The sequence below is a fragment of the Schistocerca americana genome, chromosome 1, assembly GCF_021461395.2.
Source record: "Schistocerca americana isolate TAMUIC-IGC-003095 chromosome 1, iqSchAmer2.1, whole genome shotgun sequence".
In the NCBI taxonomy this organism is placed as follows: domain Eukaryota; kingdom Metazoa; phylum Arthropoda; class Insecta; order Orthoptera; family Acrididae; genus Schistocerca; species Schistocerca americana.
The window spans coordinates 829,061,178-829,083,188 of NC_060119.1; the positions used below are offsets into that span (position 1 = coordinate 829,061,178).

Genomic DNA, 22,011 nt, shown 5'->3' on the forward strand with positions numbered 1-22,011 from the left:
GTTACAGTTTTAGAAAATGTAAATTGCATATCGTGATTTGATAACCACTCTATGCAATATGATTGATTAAAGAAGGTCTCGGACCTCGCTGAATGATTGTAGGCTCTGGCTATATGGTAAGCAAAAATGAACATTGTGAATTAGCAATAAAACCATGCCAATGGTGGATTGTTGTCACATCATACTGTTGCATCTTTCTCATGAGAAAAGCTGGAAAATAAAACTTGTAACACAATCAATATTGAGCTAAACATGTGTTCTGGTATATTAATAAAGATATGAAACACTGGTAAGTCAAAGTCAGTTTCTTATGCTGGAAATCATTTATAGCTACAGGCCCTGATGCTTACATTCTGACAGCTGGAAGAAGAAAGACAAATACAAACAGCCAGGCTTCTCCTAGCTGCTCTATAAAAAAATTTGAAGGCTATACCTTCTTTTATTGCACAATTATTTACACATGAAATCTCTGCAGAATGAGATTTTCACTCTGCAGCGGAGTGTGCGCTGATATGAAACTTCCTGGCAGATTACAACTGTGTGCCCGACCGAGACTCGAACTCGGGACCTTTGCCTTTCGCGGGCAAGTGCTCTACCAACTGAGCTACCAAAGCACGACTCACGCCCGGTACTCACAGCTTTACTTCTGCCAGTACCTCGTCTCCTACCTTCCAAACTTTACAGAAGCTCTCCTGCGAACCTTGCAGAACTAGCACTCCTGAAAGAAAGGATACTGCGGAGACATGGCTTAACCACAGCCTGGGGGATGTTTCCAGAATGAGATTTTCACTCTGCAGTGGAGTGTGCGCTGATATGAAACTTCCTGGCAGATTAAAACTGTGTGCCCGACCGAGACTCGAACTCGGGACCTTTGCCTTTCACGGGCAAGTGCTCTACCAACTGAGCTACCGAAGCACGACTCACGCCCGGTACTCACAGCTTTACTTCTGCGAGTACCTCATCTCCTACCTTCCAAACTTTACAGGAAGGCTGCAAGTCCATGGAAGGGTGAAACCACACATGGATTTCGATGCCCCGTACAGGGTTGTGGTGTCAGACATGTGTTGTGTGACATCACACAGGCAGCATCAGCCCGGCTGGTCTGATCTCCTCAGAATGCCTGCAGTCCACACACAGAGAGTTGTCTTATTGGTTATCACCACAGTGTCTGCTTGCATACATACTGCAGTGCCAGGGTTCCATGAGACATCAGTCTTGTGAAAGGATGCACTACTATGATACATACAGACTTAAAATACGTAGATAAATACATGTGCAGCAGATAAAAATTAGGATTGCTTTTTAACAATAGATAACAAAATAAAGTCAGAATGCACAGTGACTCATTTTTTTCCTTGGATTTTTTTTCAACTGGAAAGACTTGAAGATTGCTCATAGCATTAGAATAATGTAAGCTCAAAGCTGAAAGTTCATTTTGTGTTTGGATAATACATTGTATATCTACTAAGGTCAAAATTCGTTAAATTCAAATGATTATCAATGTGTCCAGAATTTTTGTTATTTGTTTGTTGATAGCATGTACATTTGAATGTTTGATAATGTGCACCACACAGATGTCCAGCCTTCTGTTGTGCCTGCAGTTTACTTCAGACATGACCATTGGATGTGGCACATCATGTTTACAGGTAATGTGAAGTTTATACACTCCTGGAAATGGAAAAAAGAACACATTGACACCGGTGTGTCAGACCCACCATACTTGCTCCGGACACTGCGAGAGGGCTGTACAAGCAATGATCATACGCACGGCACAGCGGACACACCAGGAACCGCGGTGTTGGCCGTCGAATGGCGCTAGCTGCGCAGCATTTGTGCACCGCCGCCGTCAGTGTCAGCCAGTTTGCCGTGGCACACGGAGCTCCATCGCAGTCTTTAACACTGGTAGCATGCCGCGACAGCATGGACGTGAACCGTATGTGCAGTTGACGGACTTTGAGCGAGGGCGTATAGTGGGCATGCGGGAGGCCGGGTGGACGTACCGCCGAAGTGCTCAACACGTGGGGCGTGAGGTCTCCACAGTACATCGATGTTGTCGCCAGTGGTCGGCGGAAGGTGCACGTGCCCGTCGACCTGGGACCGGACCGCAGCGACGCACGGATGCACGCCAAGACCGTAGGATCCCACGCAGTGCCGTAGGGGACCGCACCGCCACTTCCCAGCAAATTAGGGACACTGTTGCTCCTGGGGTATCGGCGAGGACCATTCGCAACCGTCTCCATGAAGCTGGGCTATGGTCCCGCACACCGTTAGGCCGTCATCCGCTCACGCCCCAACATCGTGCAGCCCGCCTCCAGTGGTGTCGCGACAGGCGTGAATGGAGGGACGAATGGAGACGTGTCGTCTTCAGCGATGAGAGTCGCTTCTGCCTTGGTGCCAATGATGGTCGTATGTGTGTTTGGCGCCGTGCAGGTGAGCGCCACAATCAGGACTGCATACGACCGAGGCACACAGGGTCAACACCCGGCATCATGGTGTGGGGAGCGATCTCCTACACTGGCCGTACACCACTGGTGATCATCGAGGGGACACTGAATAGTGCACGGTACATCCAAACCGTCATCGAACCCATCGTTCTACCATTCCTAGACCGGCAAGGGAACTTGCTGTTCCAACAGGACAATGCACGTCCGCATGTATCCCGTGCCACCCAACGTGCTCTAGAAGGTGTACGTCAACTACCCTGGCCAGCAAGATATCCGGATCTGTCCCCCATTGAGCATGTTTGGGACTGGATGAAGCGTCGTCTCACGCGTTCTGCACGTCCAGCACGAGCGCTGGTCCAACTGAGGCGCCAGGTGGAAATGGCATGGCAAGCCATTCCACAGGACTACATCCAGCATCTCTACGATCGTCTCCATGGGAGAATAGCAGCCTGCATTGCTGCGAAAGGTGGATATACACTGTACTAGTGCCGACATTGTGCATGCTCTGTTGCCTGTGTCTATGTGCCTGTGGTTCTGTCAGTGTGATCATGTGATGTATCTGACCCCAGGAATGTGTCAATAAAGTTTCCCCTTCCTGGGACAATGAATTCACGGTGTTCTTATTTCAATTTCCAGGAGTGTATATGGATTGGTATTGGAGGCTATTTTGAATTTCTGTGGAGTGGAATCTACTAGCACCCATTCGGTAGTAGACCTTCTTTAATGAAATGGCTTCATTTTTTTGCGAGATAATTGGATGTCTCTGTATCCAGAAGAAATGTTATTTACTTGTCTTAATGTTCACTCATTTTTATCAGTTCATGACTGTCTTTTACTCTCTTCTCAAAATAAATGTCATAATGTTTAAATGCAATAAGTATAGAAGATATTCAGCAATGTGGAAGTATGAGGTGCACATTTACACGCAGAGAAAAAAACCTTATAACTACAGAGATGAAAATACTTGTCATTACAATAAACACAGAAAAACCATAGATAAAAGTGAGTTGTTGCCACTGCACATTTTCTTCAAATTAATGTGTATGTACATACATAAATGGATAAATGCAACTCCAGTTAGAGTAGATCTTATACCACTGATACATAAGTGTGTTGCAAATTTAATGGTCATTCCAAAATGAAGTCAGGATAAGTGATGTTTCATGTGTTTTAGTTCATTCAGCAATCAATATGATGAATATTCTCATAGCTGGTGCTTACCTTCTATAGTGTTTATTTAGTGTTTCTGTGTACTTTGAAATTTCTTCAAATCAAATCCTTGTGTGGGTATAAACCTTGAATCTTACTAGTTCTAGTATTTGTGAGAAAATAACAACCTGGGTGTGGAGTGCGGGCTATAACATATGGTCCTTCATAAGGTAGCATCCGTTGCTCTTTTTTCATTTGAGCTGTGAAGATTTGCGGTGATTTCTGAGTAGAACATAATTTTCCATGTTTCTTAGATTATTGTCACGTGATTTTCTAAGATGTGCTTGACGAGTGAATTCAGTTAACACAGATTTACCTTTTGGTGTAGGAGTCTGCTTTTCTTGGAAATTTTGGAAGAGGGTCTACTCACTCTTTACTTTCTTTACTGTTCAGCATCAAGTCTGCAGGAGTGTACTGTGTGATATAAATAGGAAGATGGTTTATTACCTGCCGAAACAAATTGAGGCACTGCACCCAACAAGTGTGATGCTTATGAGTATAAGTGCATATGAACCTTTTTAACTCATGGAACATCCTTTTACAATGATCTGCTTTTGGGTTAAAGCATGGTATTAACATTATTTTCGTGCCATTATCTTGCAAAAATTGTCTCTTTTTATAGCAAGTGAAGTAAGATGTATTGTCTGTTAGCAGTGACGTGGGATTCCCTACTGTGAGAGTGTAATCATTTGAAATTCTTTTGATAATTACCAAAGCCATACTGCACTCAGCAGCATGTGATATCTCCTGTAGAACAGTATGTTGTGAGGTAAGGTATAATATTGTTTCAAACTGCTTGCATCATCCTGTTACAGCTGTTTTCTTACATGAGGATCTGCTTCTTGTAATTCTTTCATGTTTCTGCACTTGTCAATATGGTTATGGTATTGTTGGTAGTGTTTGTTGTTCAGTGCAGTGCAGCAGACAATTACTTGTTGTAGTGTTTCTGCATTTTCGGTTAAAATGTGGCAATCTAGACAATGCGTAGCTACAATGTTTTGTTTTCCTGATATGTGAATTACTTCAAATTAATATTCTTATAGAGGCAATGTCCAACGCACTAAGCTTGGGTGTAGCTATCTACATGACATTAGAAAACTCATAGCTCAGGTATCAGTAATATACCCTTATTTTCATACCATAATAGTAGTAATTGAACTTTTTGAATGTCCACACAATTGCCAGTGTTTGTAATTCTGCACTGAATAAGAATGCTCACATTCAGTGTGTGTTCTACTTGTAACGTTAATCACTTTTATTTCATACTTATCCCATTCCTGATCAGTTTGAAACAGACATGAGCCCAAACCTGTGTGTGAGGCATCTGCAGTGACACAAAATCTTTGCTCATATCAGGATAACAAAAGATATCTGAGATAACTACTGCTTCTTTGATTGCATTAAAATCATTGATGCATTCTTGTGCCCAGAGCCATAAAGCATTCTTCTTAAGTAAAATTAGTAATGCTGTGCTATTTAATAATTGGTCTGGAATGAAATGCTGGAAGAAAGAGCAGAAACCAAAAAATGCTTTTAACTGCTTCTTGATGTTGGGTGGATATGGGAAATTATTGATTTTACTAACTTTGTCAGGGTCTGGTTGTGTTCCTTGTTAGGGTGATTTTACTAACTTTGTCAGGGTCTGGTTGTGTTCCTTGTTAGAGTATTATATGACCTAAAAAAATTTGATCTCCTCTCTTGCAAACTTAGATTTTTGTAAATTTGGCATTACTCCTGATTGTGAAAACTTCTCTGTGTTTCTTCTAGAATGTGTAAGTGTCCTTCCCAAGTATTTGCCGCTATGTGAATGTTGTCAACATACACTGCTACAGTTTCTAGCTACTTTGGATCCATTACTGTGTTTAAAGCAGTTAAATGATGACATCCTTTTGGATGAAATATTCCAGAGGTAAAATAGTCCCCCAATCAGATCTCCAGGCAGGGAGTACTCAAGAGGATGTCGTTATCAGGAGAAACAAACCTGGCGTTCTACGGATTGGAGCTTGGAATGTCAGATCCCTTAATTGGGCAGTTAGGTTAGGAAATTTAAAAAGGGATGTGGATAGATTAAAGTTAGGTACAGTGGAAATTAGTAAAGTCTGGTGGCAGGAGGAACAGGACTTCTGGTCAGGTGAATACAGAGTTATAAATACAAAATCAAATAGGGGTAATGGCCACCACAGTAGTACAAGTTTATGTCCCAACTAGCTCCACAGATGAGGAGGAGATTGAGGAAATGTATGATGAGGTAAAGGAAATTATTCAGATAGTTAAGAGAGCCAAAAATTTAATTGTCATGGGAACTGGAATTTGGTAGTAGGAAATGGAAGAGAAGGAAAAGTAGTAAGTGAATATGGACTGGGGGAAAGGAATGAAAGAGGAAGCCACCTGGTAGAATTTTGCACAGAACATAATTTAATTATAGGTTTTATTTTTATTTATTTATTTATTTATTGTTCCGTGGGACCAAATTAAGGAGAAGTCTCCATGGTCATGGAACGAATCAATACATGAAATTATAACACGATATTAGAAACAGATAAAATGAAATATAAAAAAAACATGTTCAGGTGACAAGTCGTAAGTTTAAATGAAGAAAATCAACAATGTAACACTGGAATTTGCTTAATTTTTTAGCTCTTCCAGGAGTTCCTCGACAGAATAGAAGGAGTGAGTCATGAGGAAACTCTTCAGTTTAGACTTAAAAGAGTTTGGGCTACTGCTAAGATTTTTGAGTTCTTGTGGTAGCTTATTGAAAATGGATGCAGCAGAATACTGCACCCCTTTCTGCACAAGAGTCAAGGAAGTGCATTCTACATGCAGATTTGATTTCTGCCTAGTATTAACTGAGTGAAAGCTGCTAACTCTTGGGAATAGGCTAATATTGCTAACAACAAACAACATTAAAGAAAATATATACTGTGAGGGCAATGTCAGAATTCCCAGATTTTGAATAGGGGTCGACAAGAGGTTCTCGAACTTACACCACATATAGCTCGAGCAGCCCGTTTTTGAGCCAAAAACACCCTTTTTGAATCAGAAGAATTACCCCAAAAAATAATACCATACGACATAAGCGTATGAAAATATGCGAAATAGACTACTTTTTGTGTTGAAGTGTCACTTACTTCCGATACTGTTCTAATGGTAAATAAAGCAGCATTTAGTTTCTGAACAAGATCCTGGACATGGGCTTTCCACAACAGCTTACTATCTATCCGAAAGCCTAGGAACTTGAACTGTTCCATCTCGCTTATAATATGCCCATTCTGTCTGATCAAAATATCGGTTCTTATTGAATTGTGAGTTATAAACTGTAAAAACTGAGTCTTACTGTGATTTAGCATCAAATTATTTTCCACAAGCCACGAACTTATTTCATGAACTACATTATTTGTTACTGTTTCAATATTACACACAAGATCCTTCACTATCAAGCTGGTGTCATCAGCAAACAGGAATATTTTTGAATCACCTGTAATACTAGAAGGCATATCATTTATATAAATAAGAAACAGCAGTGGCCCCAACAACGACCCTTGGGGAACGCCCCACTTAACAGTGCCCCATTGGGACTGAACATCACTACCACTCTCAATATTGCGGAGAATTACCCTCTGCTTTCTGTTCTTAAAGTAAGAGGCGAACCAATTGTAAGCTACTCCCCTTACTCCATAATGGTCCAACACTGCAGTAATATTTTGTGGTCAACACAGTCAAAAGCCTTCGTTAAATCAAAGAAAACACCTAGCGTTCGCAACCTGTTATTTAATCCATCCAAAATCTCACAGAGAAAAGAGAATACAGCATTTTCAGTTGTTAAACCATTTCTAAAACCAAACTGAACATTTGACAGCAAATTATGTGAATTTAAATGCTCCAGTAACCTTGTATATACAACCTTCTCGATAACTTTAGCAAACACTGATGGCATAGAAATAGGTCTAAAATTGTCAACATTATCAATGTCTCCCTTTTTATAAAGTGGCTTCACTACCGAGTACTTTAATCGGTCAGGAAACCGACCACTCCTAAAGGAGTGGCTGAGTACTGGGCTAACATACATAGAACAATACTTCGGTATTCTGCTAGATATCCCGTCATATCCATGAGAGTTCTTGGTCTTTAGTGATTTAATTATTAACTCAAACTCCCTCTTGTCAGTATCATGGAGGAGCATTTCAGGTAACAGTCTCGGAACACTTTTTTCTAAGAGTGCTATATGATTCCCTTTTGGGACTAGGTTTCTATTTAGTTCATCTGCTATATTCAGAAAGTGATTATTAAATACTGTACATATATGCGACTTATCAGTAACACGGACATTCCCACTATGCACTGATTCTATATCCTCGACCTGTCTCTGCAGACCAGCAACTTCCTTTACAACTGACCATATGGTTTTAATTTTATACTGAGACTTAGCTATTCTATCTGCATACCACATACTTTTTGCCTTCCTAATAACATTTTTAAGCACCTTACAATACTGTTTGTAATGGGCTGCTGCATTTAGATTTTGACTGTTTCTAACGTTTTGATATAATTGCCACTTTGTTCTACAAGATATTCTTATCCCTCTAGTCAGCCACCCAGACTGCCTGTTTGTGCTAGTACTCTGTTTTAAACGTTCTAACGGAAAGCAACTTTCAAAGAGCATGAGAAAAGTCTTGAGAAAAGCATTATATTTATCGTCTACTGTATCAGCGCTATAAACATCTTGCCACTCTTGTTCCTTGATAAGGTTTACAAAGGTCTCTATAGCAACTGGATCAGCTTTCCTGAACAGCTGATGACTATATTTAACACGTGTTGCAGCACAAAAATCTTTTAAAGTTAAAATTTGTGCATCATGATCTGAAAGGCCATTCACCTTTTTGCTAACAGAATGCCCTTCTAGTAACGAGGAATGAACAAAAATGTTGTCTATGGTTGTTCTACTGTTCCCTTGCACTCTCATTGGAAAGAATACGGTTTGCATAAGATTATATGAATTAAAGAGGTCTACCAGCATCCTCTTCCTTGCACAATCATTTATACAATTAATACTCAAGTCACCACATATAACTAACTTTTTGTATTTCCTATAAAGTGAACCAAGAACCTCCTCTAGCTTTAGCAAAAATGTTGTGAAATCGGAGTCTGGGGATCTATAAATAACAACAGTTAGAAGTTTAGCTCCGTTAAATTTAACCACACCTGCACAACATTCAAACACCTTTTCACTGCAGTACTTTGAAACATCAATTGACTCAAATGGGATGCCATTTTTCACATACATGGCTACTCCCCCACACCGCAAAGAGCTCCTCAAAAAGCTGCCAGCCAACCTGTATCCTGGTAAAGGAAGCCTCTGAATTATCTCCTTATTTAAGAAGAGTCAACATCTATAAGTAGTTCACTAACTTTATCTCTAATACCTTGTATATTTTGATGAAATATACTAATTCCCTCATTACCCGGATACCTAAGCTTTGTCAAAAGTGATTCTGTTGTTAGAGAGACTTCCCTTAGGCAGGAATACCTATCAGCTGACTTCAATCTAAAAAAGGTGCAGCTCTAACACCCACTACTGCAGGAATTTTCCCATAGTGATCCCACCAACCCCACCTATGCTGTCACCTATAAGCTTTGCCAACCTCCCCTTCCCATACCTGTTGAGGTGCAGGTCATGTCTAGTGAAACGCGTCCTGCTGATAGACTCCACCGACACCACTGAAATGTGACCCATGCTTTCTGTCATCAGCGCACCCCCAAGTCGCATGTTAATACGCCTGACGGCTGTATTAAGATGAGGCTGATTGTGACGCTGAAACAGTTCCACGAAATGCACATTCGTGTTGCCAGTCTAAGTGGCTATCTTTTCCTGGTCATCATCTATGTTATACTCCCCATCCCTATCAATACTATTACCAGCCCCACCCACAATCACTACCTGATCCTCTTTAGTAAAATCCCTACATAACCCCCCTATGTTAACAGTCACCTGAGCCAACCCTGCATTAGGCTTCACAATGCTGGTGACCTGGTACTCACTCCCAAGCACTTCCTGCAACTGCTGGCCTACACCTCTGCCACGAGAACTACCTAACAGCAGAACCTTCTTCTTCCTCTTCGACTTTGCAACTGTTCTAGGCACAGTAACTACTGAGGTCTGCTGCATACTTCCTAGATCTACAGCTACTGGAGATTCCTCTCCACTAGACTCTGACAGTTGGTCATATCTATTGTAAACACCAATAGTAAAACTATCTGAAAATCTTCTTCTCCTAGCAGATCTCTTGCCAACAGCCAGCTCCCATTCCCCAACCCCCTTCTCCCTCCTCATCCTATCTAGCTCCTCCTGTGTGTTTTTCAACTGCACCTGAAGGGCACAGATCTTATGCTCCTGCTCCTCTATCAACTTACTCTTGCTACATAACCTGCAGTTCCAGGAGAGGATCTCACCAGAATGACCACTGGCTTCCCCACTGCATTCCCCCCAGTGAAAATACTTCGAACAAGTCTCACACCACAATCCACTACTCACGAACCTACGGGAAAGCCCACACTTCTCACTCATGGTAAAATTTTACTTTTTCTAAGTTACGCTACTACAATAAGAAGATGTTAAAAACCTGACTACAATAATCACAAACTTACTCTACAAGGGAAGTAACTACTATTATTAACAGTAGTAATAAACAACAAATGTGAATATAACAAAAGACTAATACAGAAAGAGAATCAAGCATCTAATGACACAGTAACGCAGCTGAAAACAGTTCCCAAAAGGTTCTTCTGAAATTATTTCACCAGAAAACACCAAGAACACCGATTGAAGACTACTAAAGTTCCTAAATAAACCACTATACACAAACAATTAATTAGTACTTAGCTTTCGATGCGGCGCTACAGCTGCAACTGGTCAGCGCGGAATGTAAACACAGGCAAGAGGTTAAGTTGCTCGATACGAAACACTCACAAATATCAGGTCGCAACACAAGAAAGGCAAAGGTGAATGAAGAAACCACTAATACGTCACTTATATAGTAAATATTATGACAAAAAACCGTTAAAATATGTATCTGGAACCTAAAAATATATGAAAACTTAGAGAGCGATCTCACACACAGTCACTCGCTTATGACATCACACCAAAGATTTGAGGTAACACTTGGAAAATCATGAGAGACAGCTGTATATGTGGAAGAAACCTGGGGATACTGGTAGGTTTCAGATTGATTATACACACATCCAAAAACTTTTGCATCATCTCGGTTCCAAGAGTTTTGGGACCTGCACAGAAAATTGGAATATAGATCAACATAAACATCATTTCTGCCCTTTTTATTGCTCATGAAAGCCACACATTGTATGTTGTAGAACCATACAGCGAGACCTTCAGAGATGGTGGTCCAGATTGCTGTACACACTGGTACCTCTAATACCCAATAGCACGTCCTCTTGCATTGATGGTAGCCTGTATTTGTCATGGCATACTACCCACAAGTTCATCAAGGCACTGTTGGTCCAGATTGTCCCACTTCTCAATGGCAATTCGGTGTAGGTCCCTGAGTGGTTGGTGGGTCATGTCATCCATAAACAGCCCTTTTCAATCTATCTCGGGCATGTGCGATAGGGTTTACATCTGGAGAACATGCTGGCCACTCTAGTTGAGCGATGTTGTTATCCTCAAGGAAGTCATTCACAAGACGTGCATGATAGGGGTGCGAACTCTCGTCCTTGAAGACGAATCCTTTGCCAATATGGTTGCACAATCAGTTGAAGGATGTCATTCACGTATCATACAGCCTTTACGGTACCTTCCATAACCATCAGCGATGTACGTCGGCCCCACATAATGTCACCCCAAAACAGCAGGGAACGTCCTCCTTGCTGCATTTGCTGGACAGTGTGTCTAAGGCATTGCCTCCAAACACATCTCCGACCATTGTCTGGTTGAAGGCATATGTGACACTGATTGGTGAAGAGAACGTGATGCCAGTCCTGAGTGGTCCATTCGGCATGTTGTTGGGCTCATCTGTACCACACTGCCTGGTGTCGTGTTTGCAAAGATGGACCTTGCCATGGACGTCGGGAGTGAAGTTCCACATCAGGAGTGAAGTTCCACATCATGCAGCCTATTGTGCACAGTTTGAGTCATAACACAACGTCCTGTGACTGTACGAAAAGCATTATTCAACATGGTGGCGTTGCTGTCAGGGTTCCTCTGAGCTAGAATCTATAGGTAGCAGTTATCCACTGCAGTAGTAGCCCTTGGGCGGCCTGAGTAAGGCATGTCATTGACAGTTCCTGTCTCTCTGTATCTCCTACATGTCTGAACATCACCACTTTGGTTCACTCTGAGGCACCTGGACACTTCCCATGTTGAGAGCCCTTCCTGGCACAAAGTTACAATGCAGACACGATCGAACCACAGTATTGACCGTCTAGCCATGGTTGAACTACAGACAACATGAGCCGTGTACCTCCTTCCTGGTGGAATGACTGGAACTGATCAGCTGTCGGACCCCCTCCGTCTAATAGCTGCTGCTCATGCATGGTTGTTGACATCTTTGGGCGGGTTTAGTGACATCTCTGAACAGTCAACGAGACTGTGTCTGTGATGCAATATGCACAGTCACTGTCTATCTTCAGGAGTTCTGCGGTGATGCAAAACTTTTTTTGATGTGTGTATAATGATTAGACAGAGATTTAGCAACCAGATTTTAAATTGTTAGACATTTCCAGGGGTAGATGTGAACTCACCGCAATTAATTGGTTATGAACTGCATATTAAAACTGAAGAAACTGCAAAAAGGTAGGAATTTAAGGAGATGTGACCTGGATAAACTGAAAGACCCAGAGTTGTAGAGCATTTCAGAGGGAGCACTAGGAAACAATAGACATGAACAGGGGAAAGGAATAATACAGTAGGAGAAGAATGGGTAGCTTTGAGATGAAATAGTGAAGGCAGCAGAGGATCAAGTAGGTAAAAAGATGAGAGCTAGTAGAAATACTTGGGTAACACAAGAGATACTGACTTTAATTGATGAAAAGAGAAAATAAAGAAATGCAACAAATGAAGCAGGTGACAGGGAATAGAAATGTCTAATAAATGAGATCAACAGGAAGTGTGAAATGGATAAGCAGCAATGGCTAGAGGACAATCTGTATATTGAGCAAGCAGTAAAGGAAATAAAATAAAAATTTGGAGTGGGAATTAAAGTACAGGGAGAAGAAATTAGAATTTTGAGGTTCGCCGATGATATTGTAATTCTGTCAGAGACAGCAAACGACTAGGAAGAGCACCTGAATGGAATGAACAGTAACTTGAAAGGAGGATAATTGAATGTAGTCAAATTAAATCAGGTGGTGCTCATGGAATTAGATTAGGAAATAAGACAATTAAAGTAGTAAATGAGTTTTGCTATTTGGGCAGCAAAACACCTGATGATTGACAAAGTAGGGAAGATATAAAATGTCGACTGACAATGGTAAGAGAAGCATTTCTGAAGAAGAGAAATTAGTTAACATCGAGTATAGATTTAAGTGTCAGGAAGTCCTTTCTGAAAGTATTTGTATGGAGTGTAGTAGCCATGTATGGAAATGAAAATGGACGTTAAATAGTTTAGACTAGAAGAGAATAGAAGCTTTTGAAATGTGGTGTTACAGAAGAGTGCTGAAGATTAGATGGGTAGATCTTGTAACTAATGAGGAGGTATTGAATAACTAATGAGGAGGTATTGAATATTGAGAAAATAAACATGTGGTACAACCTACCTAAAAGAAGGGACTGGTTGCTAGGACACATTCTGAGGCTTCAAGGGATTACAAATTTAGTGCTGGATGGAAGCATGGGGGGGGGGGGGGGGGTAAAAATTGTAGAACACAGTAAGAAGATTCAGAGTGATGTAGGTTGCAGTAGTTACTCAAAGATGAAGAGGCTTGCACAGGATTGAATGGCATGGAGACCTGCATCAAACCAGTCTTTGGACTGAATACTACAACAACATTTTCTAGTTCTGGTACTAGTTTTACCTGCCAATATGAGCTTTTTCAATCATTGTTTGTGAGGCATTTGATACCGTGGAGTCTTTTTAACTGTTCATCAAGGTTTTCAGATCTTGTGCATACAGGTACAATTATTTTATTTATGGCTTGTGCATCCAACATGAGACAAATACTTACATTAGGTTTGGTTACTGCCAACAATGGACAACAGTATGGTGATCTAGATGGTTTAGTGATGTTCCCTTCTATTCCTTGCTTGGACTAGGGGATCATATATATGTTATGGCAAAATACACTCCTGGAAATGGAAAAAAGAACACATTGACACCGGTGTGTCAGACCCACCATACTTGCTCCGGACACTGCGAGAGGGCTGTACATGCAATGATCACACGCACGGCACAGCGGACACACCAGGAACCGCGGTGTTGGCCGTCGAATGGCGCTAGCTGCGCAGCATTTGTGCACCGCCGCCGTCAGTGTCAGCCAGTTTGCCATGGCATACGGAGCTCCATTGCAGTCTTTAACACTGGTAGCATGCCGCGACAGCGTGGACGTGAACCGTATGTGCAGTTGACGGACTTTGAGCGAGGGCGTATAGTGGGCATGCGGGAGGCCGGGTGGACGTACCGCCGAATTGCTCAACACGTGGGGCGTGAGGTCTCCACAGTACATCGATGTTGTCGCCAGTGGTCGGCGGAAGGTGCACGTGCCCGTCGACCTGGGACCGGACCGCAGCGATGCACGGATGCACGCCAAGACCGTAGGATCCTACGCAGTGCCATAGGGGACCGCACCGCCACTTCCCAGCAAATTAGGGACACTGTTGCTCCTGGGGTATCGGCGAGGACCATTCGCAACCGTCTCCATGAAGCTGGGCTACGGTCCCGCACACCGTTAGGCCGTCTTCCGCTCACGCCCCAACATCGTGCAGCCCGCCTCCAGTGGTGTCGCGACAGGCGTGAATGGAGGGACGAATGGAGACGTGTCGTCTTCAGCGATGAGAGTCGCTTCTGCCTTGGTGCCAATGATGGTCGTATGCGTGTTTGGCACCGTGCAGATGAGCGCCACAATCAGGACTGCATACGACCGAGGCACACAGGGTCAACACCCGGCATCATGGTGTGGGGAGCGATCTCCTACACTGGCCGTACACCACTGGTGATCATCGAGGGGACACTGAATAGTGCACGGTACATCCAAACCGTCATCGAACCCATCGTTCTACCATTCCTAGACCGGCAAGGGAACTTGCTGTTCCAACAGGACAATGCACGTCCGCATGTATCCCGTGCCACCCAACGTGCTCTAGAAGGTGTACGTCAACTACCCTGGCCAGCAAGATATCCGGATCTGTCCCCCATTGAGCATGTTTGGGACTGGATGAAGGGTCGTCTCACGCGGTCTGCACGTCCAGCACGAGCGCTGGTCCAACTGAGGCGCCAGGTGGAAATGGCATGGCAAGCCGTTCCACAGGACTACATCCAGCATCTCTACGATCGTCTCCATGGGAGAATAGCAGCCTGCATTGCTGCGAAAGGTTGATATACACTGTACTAGTGCCGACATTGTGCATGCTCTGTTGCCTGTGTCTATGTGCCTGTGGTTCTGTCAGTGTGATCATGTGATGTATCTGACCCCAGGAATGTGTCAATAAAGTTTCCCCTTCCTGGGACAATGAATTCACGGTGTTCTTATTTCAATTTCCAGGAGTGTACACCATGGGGGTGTACCTCCATATTGTAAATATTGATTTTAATTCTTTGAGTGCCACCCATATTTGCAAATCTACTTACCCAGTACCAGCTCATTTTCTCAGTCCCTTCACACAGTGCCAGCCATTTTTAGAGTACTTTGTCCCTTTGGAACAGATTCAGGAGTAATCATAAATATGTTTTTCTTAGACAAGAGTAAAGCTTATTACTTCCTGTTCAGATACATGTCACTTATGGTGCCTTGATTTGTAACATTTCATCATCACAATGAGAACTAATAAAGGTCTTTTTGGGTAGAAAGAAAATTGTTTTTCCATGTTATAGATTATTTAGTTATACAAATGGCAGAATTTATCCATTTGTATATAGAGATCATGAATGTAAATTTCCACAAATTATTTTTTATTTCAAATAGTTCTTTTTTGAACTGTGTAACTGAAAGCAGGGTTGACACACAATATCATTTTGCATACTGCACAATGGAATCAAGTATCCTTCCTTCTGGTGACTCCTCCTCATTTCTTGCCCCTCTCTGATCACACTCTACAAGTTTCCAGTGCCTTCTACCTTCCCCAATGGAATGGGTATTCTTTCCAGGAAAAACTTCTCATCCAGTCATGAACGTTCAGCACCAGTGGCACTAGGCTAACTGTCAGTGGCACATGGTGATGACAAGTCTTTACAGATAGCAATAATGAACTGGCTGGTACAGTTTTTTCTTTGTCACCTGCATGTACAGCACACACGTGTTTGAAATTGCTATTAAGATGAGATGGAATGACAGCTTTCTCCACCACTTGACTGAACGATGATCAAATATCCCATAAGACATCCTCTGGTCACTGAGACTGACTCCGAATTTGTTCTTATTGTAATCAAGCATTGCTGCTGGTTTGCTTTTCTCTCTTCTTCTTCTGTCTGTATGGAATATCATGTCACCTCTGTGTGTTGTGCTTAGCATGTAATGTCTCTTTTGCCTTTCCATCTTAGGACTGAAATGTTTCGCTTATTGTGGGAAATAATGTCATTTCACTGGAGAGAAGCACTAGAAAAAAGCAGATGGCATTCCAATCCTTTCTTTCCCTGACAGTGCCGACATTTGTCTTCAAGAGCTGTTGCCACTGCCACGATTATGTAGTGTCGATCAGAGTATAGTGTATGACACTTACCTGCTAAATTATGTAGCAGTCGCAACATCACATTGTTCACAACATTGTGCTGCAAGCAGGAAACTTTGAAGTTCCAAATGTACCCTGACTTTGACTCTGAGAGCATATACAGTTTTATACCATACTGAGGCACTCCTGAAATGGGCACATCCCTTCATCAGTTGTGGTACCACCACTTGGTTGATACTCATTCTTGCACTGCTGTCTTATCGTGTCATACACTGGCCACAGTTTGAACAGTGGATCAAATCCTGGCTCACCTTTAGCTTTCATTTGATTGTTGTCATTCAAATTAAAGTTTGAAAGCATGAGAAGGAACCTGTTCCTGCTCATTATGTTCTGACAGAAACTGCATGACACCACTGTATTTGTGCTCCAGTGATCTACTGAATGCCACTCACTGAGACTCATATGCAAATTTTCACAACAAATTTCCTAATGTCATCAAGGTAACTCTCTTCCTTGATGCTAGTCTGCTAATTGGCAGTATTTGATTCAGATGTCACTTTCTCATTATTTGTTGCCTCGCCTTGCATTCATATGCAGAAATAACTCTTTATCGAGAAAATAATACAAAAAATCGGCTGTAAGGCTGTCACTCTTCAAGCCTGTTTTGGCGTCTATATTGCCACTCGCACCAATATAAATTGGTATACTATTTGGAGCATCGTCTCTATCATCTCATTCATCATTTCTCTCCACTGGCTGCCTTACATGTTTTCTCCCACTTCCACTTGATGGCTGTGGATGCTTCAGAGTTCTGAGGGACCTGCAGCAGTAACTGGCATTGTGCTTTTACTGTCAGTGATTGATTCTGAAATAATATGTACTTGTTGAACAAATATCAATGAAATTTAGTGTAACTGTGAAGAAATAAAAAAAAGGAAATATCACAGTAAATTATTTCATCTGAGAGTTTGTGCAGGAAATATACGTGAAAAATATAAAAAATTACAGAAATTGTCTTGTCTGATCCTGATTCAGCTTAAGTTTGATCTTCATCCATGTCATCACCATCAAAAATCATTCAGATTATCATCCGATTCTTCAAGGATGCAGACAATCTCATCATTGCTTAGTGTGCTACTGCTTGACATGTTGCATGAATAAGAATACGCTCACACTGGTGTCTCATGGTTGACTGCCGCATACACTTGTTTTGCAAAGCCAAAAGCCTTGTGGTGTGTCCAATTGGCAGAATTGTTTACCATAAGTGCCTGTCTCCCTTTTGAGAACTGTTGAACCAGTAATATTACATGCAGGAGCTAGGTGTAGAATGAAGAGGGCCACCCCTAATATTATAGGCTAAGCAGTTCTTGCTAAGATGCAGCGAACTTAATATTACAGGCATGGCAATCTTCACACCACTGATAGAAACATAATATTATGGGCATAGCACTCATAAGTGTTAATAATACCTGGTTTTTGTATCAATAGCTGTAAATAGTCTAGTAATAAATCATATAACTTACTTTGTTGTTCATTCGTAGTTGCTGTACATTCAATCATTTTATTGCTTATATGAGTTCCTTTAAGTCTGATATTTCATCTTTTGTTGCAGGTTGACTAATGTTGTGACCGTCATCATTGCCTAAGAATTCTATACAGTAGTTCTGGCAGTATGTACCATGATTTAATTTTTATCTGTCCAGAATTACTTCAGTTTTTTGGCATTGTGGATCAAGAAACATTTACATAAGGAGAACTCACTTGTTGTGTCTTTCTTTTTTAGAAATTCTGCACCCATTAGGTAGTCAGTAACTAAATGATAAATTACTAGGAATAGATGTTACATCACTCCATTTCCCAGTTTAATTGTCACAAACGCTTGCATCCTTATGCCACGTGACTTAACACGAACTGTAATAATGCACTTCACTCAAATGTTTCAAATAAAACTTTATCACAATGAAGTATGTAAGTGTCCCAGATTCGTTTTGGAGCAGCAGAACAGAGGATGTGGACCAATGGAAGTTTAGAAAATGTAAATTCCATATTGTGATTTGATACCAACGCTATGCCCTTTTTGAGTTATAAGTTTTCTGAGTGCTTTGATGTGGCTCGCCACAAAATCCTCTCCTGTACCAACGTTCAATTATTTGGTGGATGTATCCCAATCTCTGTCTTCCTCTACAGTTTTTATTCTCTCCAGCTCTTTCTAGTACCATGGACATTATTATCCGATCTCCTAACAGATATCGTATCATCCTGTCCCTTACCTAGTCGGTGTTTTTCATATGTCCCTTTTCCTGCCAATTCTGAGGAGAATCTCCTCATTCCTTACCTTATGAGTCCACCTAATTTTCAACTTTCTTTTGTAGCACCACATCTCAAATGCTTCAGTTCTGTTCCAGTTTTCCCACACTCCATGTCTCACTGCCACACAATACTGTGCTTCAAATGTACACTCTCAGAATCTTCCTTAAGTTAAGACCTATGTTTGACTCTAGTAGGTTTCTCATGAGCAGGAATGTCCCTTTTTGCCAGTGCTAGTCTGATTATTATGTCCTCATTGCTCCATCCTCACAGATTATTTTCCTGCATAAGTGGCAGAATTCCTTAACTTTGTCTACTTTGCGATCTCCAGTTCTGATGTTAAGTCTCTTGTTGTCCTCATTTCTGCTACTTCTCATTTCTTTCATATTTCTTTGATTTACTCTTAATTGATATTCTGTACTCATTAGACTGTTCATTCCGTTCAACAGACCCTGTAATTCTTCTTCACTTTCACTGGGGATAGCAATGTCATCAGTGAATCTTAACATTGATGTCCTCTCACCTTGAGTTTTAATCCCATTCTTAAACTTTTCTTCATTTTCGTCATTGCTTCTAAATGTACAGATTGAACAGCAGGGGTGAAAGACTATATGCTTGTCTTAAAACCCTTTTAATCCCTGCACTTCATTAGTGGTCTTCCACTCTTATTGTTCCCTCTTGGTTCTTGTACATATTGTATATTCCCCATTTTTCCCTATCTTTCTCAGGATTTCAAATATCCTGCACCATTTTACATTGTCGAATGCTTTCTCCAGGTTGACAAGTGCTATGAATGTGTCTTCATTTTTCTTCAGACTTGCTTCTGTTATCAACCACAACGTGACAATTGGCTCTCTGGTGCCTTTACCTTTTCTACAGCTGAACTGATCAACATCTAACAGATCCTCAATTTTCTTTTCCATTCTTCTGTATATTATTCTTGTCTGCAACTTGGATGCATGTGCTGTTAAGCTGATTGTGCAATAATTCTTGCACTTGTTGCCTCTTGAAATCTTGGGACTCATGTGGATGATTTTGTCCCCTAAAGTCTGATGGTATGTCACCAACCTCATGCACTCTACACACCAACATGAATTGTCATTTTGTTGCCACCTTCCTCAGTGTTTTTAGGAATTCCAGTGGAATGTTATCTATCCATGATGCCTTGTTTGAGTGTAAGTGTTCTTTTAAGTGCTTCAAAACAATTCTAAATTCTGATTCTAATACTGGATCCCCTATCTCTTTCCTACTGACTCCTGTTTCTTCTTTCATCACATTGTCAGATACGTCCTGCCCTCATAGAGGCCCTCAGTGTACTCTTTCCACTTTCCCACTTCTCTTCTGCATCTAACAGTGGAATTTCCATTGCACTCATAATGTTACTGCCCTTGCTTTTAATTTCACTGAAGGCTGTTTTGACTTTTTTAATACTGAGTCAGTCCTTCCAACAATCACTTCTTATTCGATTTCTTCACATTTCTCATATAGCCATTTTGCCTTACCTTCCTTGCACTTTCTGTTTGTTTCAGTCCTAAGTGGCTTGTATTTCTGTAGTCCTGAATTACCCTGAACATTTTTTGTACTTTTTTCTTTCATTGATCAGCTGAAGTATTTCTTCTGTTTTCCATGGTTTCTTTACAGATACCTTCCAAGTAATTATTTTTTTCTCTCCAACTTCTGTGATTGCCCTTTTTAGAGATGTGTATTCTTTGTCCACTCAACTACCTAATGAGCTACTCATTATTGCAGTATCTATATCCTCAGGCCACTTCAAGTATATCTCTTCCTTCCACAGTATTTCTGTATCCCACTTATTTGCACATTGATTCATCTGGACTAGTCTTTCAAACTTCAGCCTACCATTGATCATTACCAAATTCTAATCTCTGATTGACCATGATGTCATCTAACTGAAATCTTCCTGTATCTTCTGTCCTTTTCCAAGTACACCTCCTCCTCTTGTGATTCTTGAACAGGATATTCAGTGTTACCATCTGAAATTTATTGCAGAATTCAATTCTACATCTACATCTACATCCATACTCCGCAAGCCACCTGTTGGTGTGTGGTGGAGGGTACCTTGAGTACCTCTATTGATTCTCCCTTCTATTCCAGTCTCGTATTGTTAGGATTGTTGGTATGCCTCTGTGTGGACTCTAATCTCTCTGATTTTAGCCTCATGGTCTCTTCGCGAGATATACATAGGAGAGAGCAATATACTGCTTGACTCCTCGGTGAAGGTATGTTCTCGAAACTTCAACAAAAGCCCATACCAAGCTACTGAGCATCTCTCCTGCAGAGTCTTCCATTGGAGTTTATCTATCATCTCCGTAACGCTTTTGCGATTACTAAATGATCCTGTAACGAAGTGCGCTGTTCTCCGTTGGATCTTCTCTATCTCTTCTATCAACCCTATCTGGTACGGATCCCACACTGCTGAGCAGTATTCAAGCAGTGGGCAAACAAGCATACTGTAACCTACTTCCTTTGTTTTCGGATTCCATTTCCTTAGGATTCTTCCAATGAATCTCAGTCTGGCATATGCTTTACCGACGATCAACTTTATATGATCATTCCATTTTAAATCACTCCTAATGCGTACTCCCATATAATTTATGGAATTAACTGCTTCCAGTTGCTGACCTGCTATATTGTAGCTAAATGATAAGGGATCTTTCTTTCTATGTATTAGCAGCACATTACACTTGTCTACATTGAGATTCAATTGCCATTCCCTGCACCATGCGTCAATTCGCTGCAGATCCTCCTGCATTTCAGTACAATTTTCCATTGTGACAACCTCTTGATATACCACAGCATCATCTGCAAAAAGCCTCAGTGAACTACCGATGTCATCCACAAGGTCATTTATGTATATTGTGAATAGCAACGGTCCTACGACACTCCCCTGCAGCACACCTGAAATCACTCTTACTTCAGAAGACTTCTCTCCATTGAGAATGACGTGCTGCATTCTGTTATCTAGTAACTTTTCAATCCAATCACACAATTGGTCTGGTAGTCCATATGCTCTTACTTTGTTCATTAAACGACTGTGGGGAACTGTATCGAACGCCTTGCGGAAGTCAAGAAACACGGCATCTACCTGGGAACCCGTGTCTATAGCCCTCTGAGTCTCGTGGACGAATAGCGCGAGCTGGGTTTCACACAATCGTCTTTTTCAAAACCCATGCTGATTCCTACAGAGTAGATTTCTAGTCT

At 41.5% G+C, this 22,011-nt stretch overlaps 1 non-coding gene across 1 annotated transcript; it reads right to left on the reverse strand.

Annotated features, from left to right (window-relative positions):
- Positions 1-841: 841 nt before the first annotated feature.
- Positions 842-916, reverse strand: Trnas-uga. Its single transcript has one exon. It is a non-coding gene; the product is annotated as a tRNA-Ser (tRNA).
- Between the last annotated feature and the right edge of the window lie 21,095 nt (positions 917-22,011).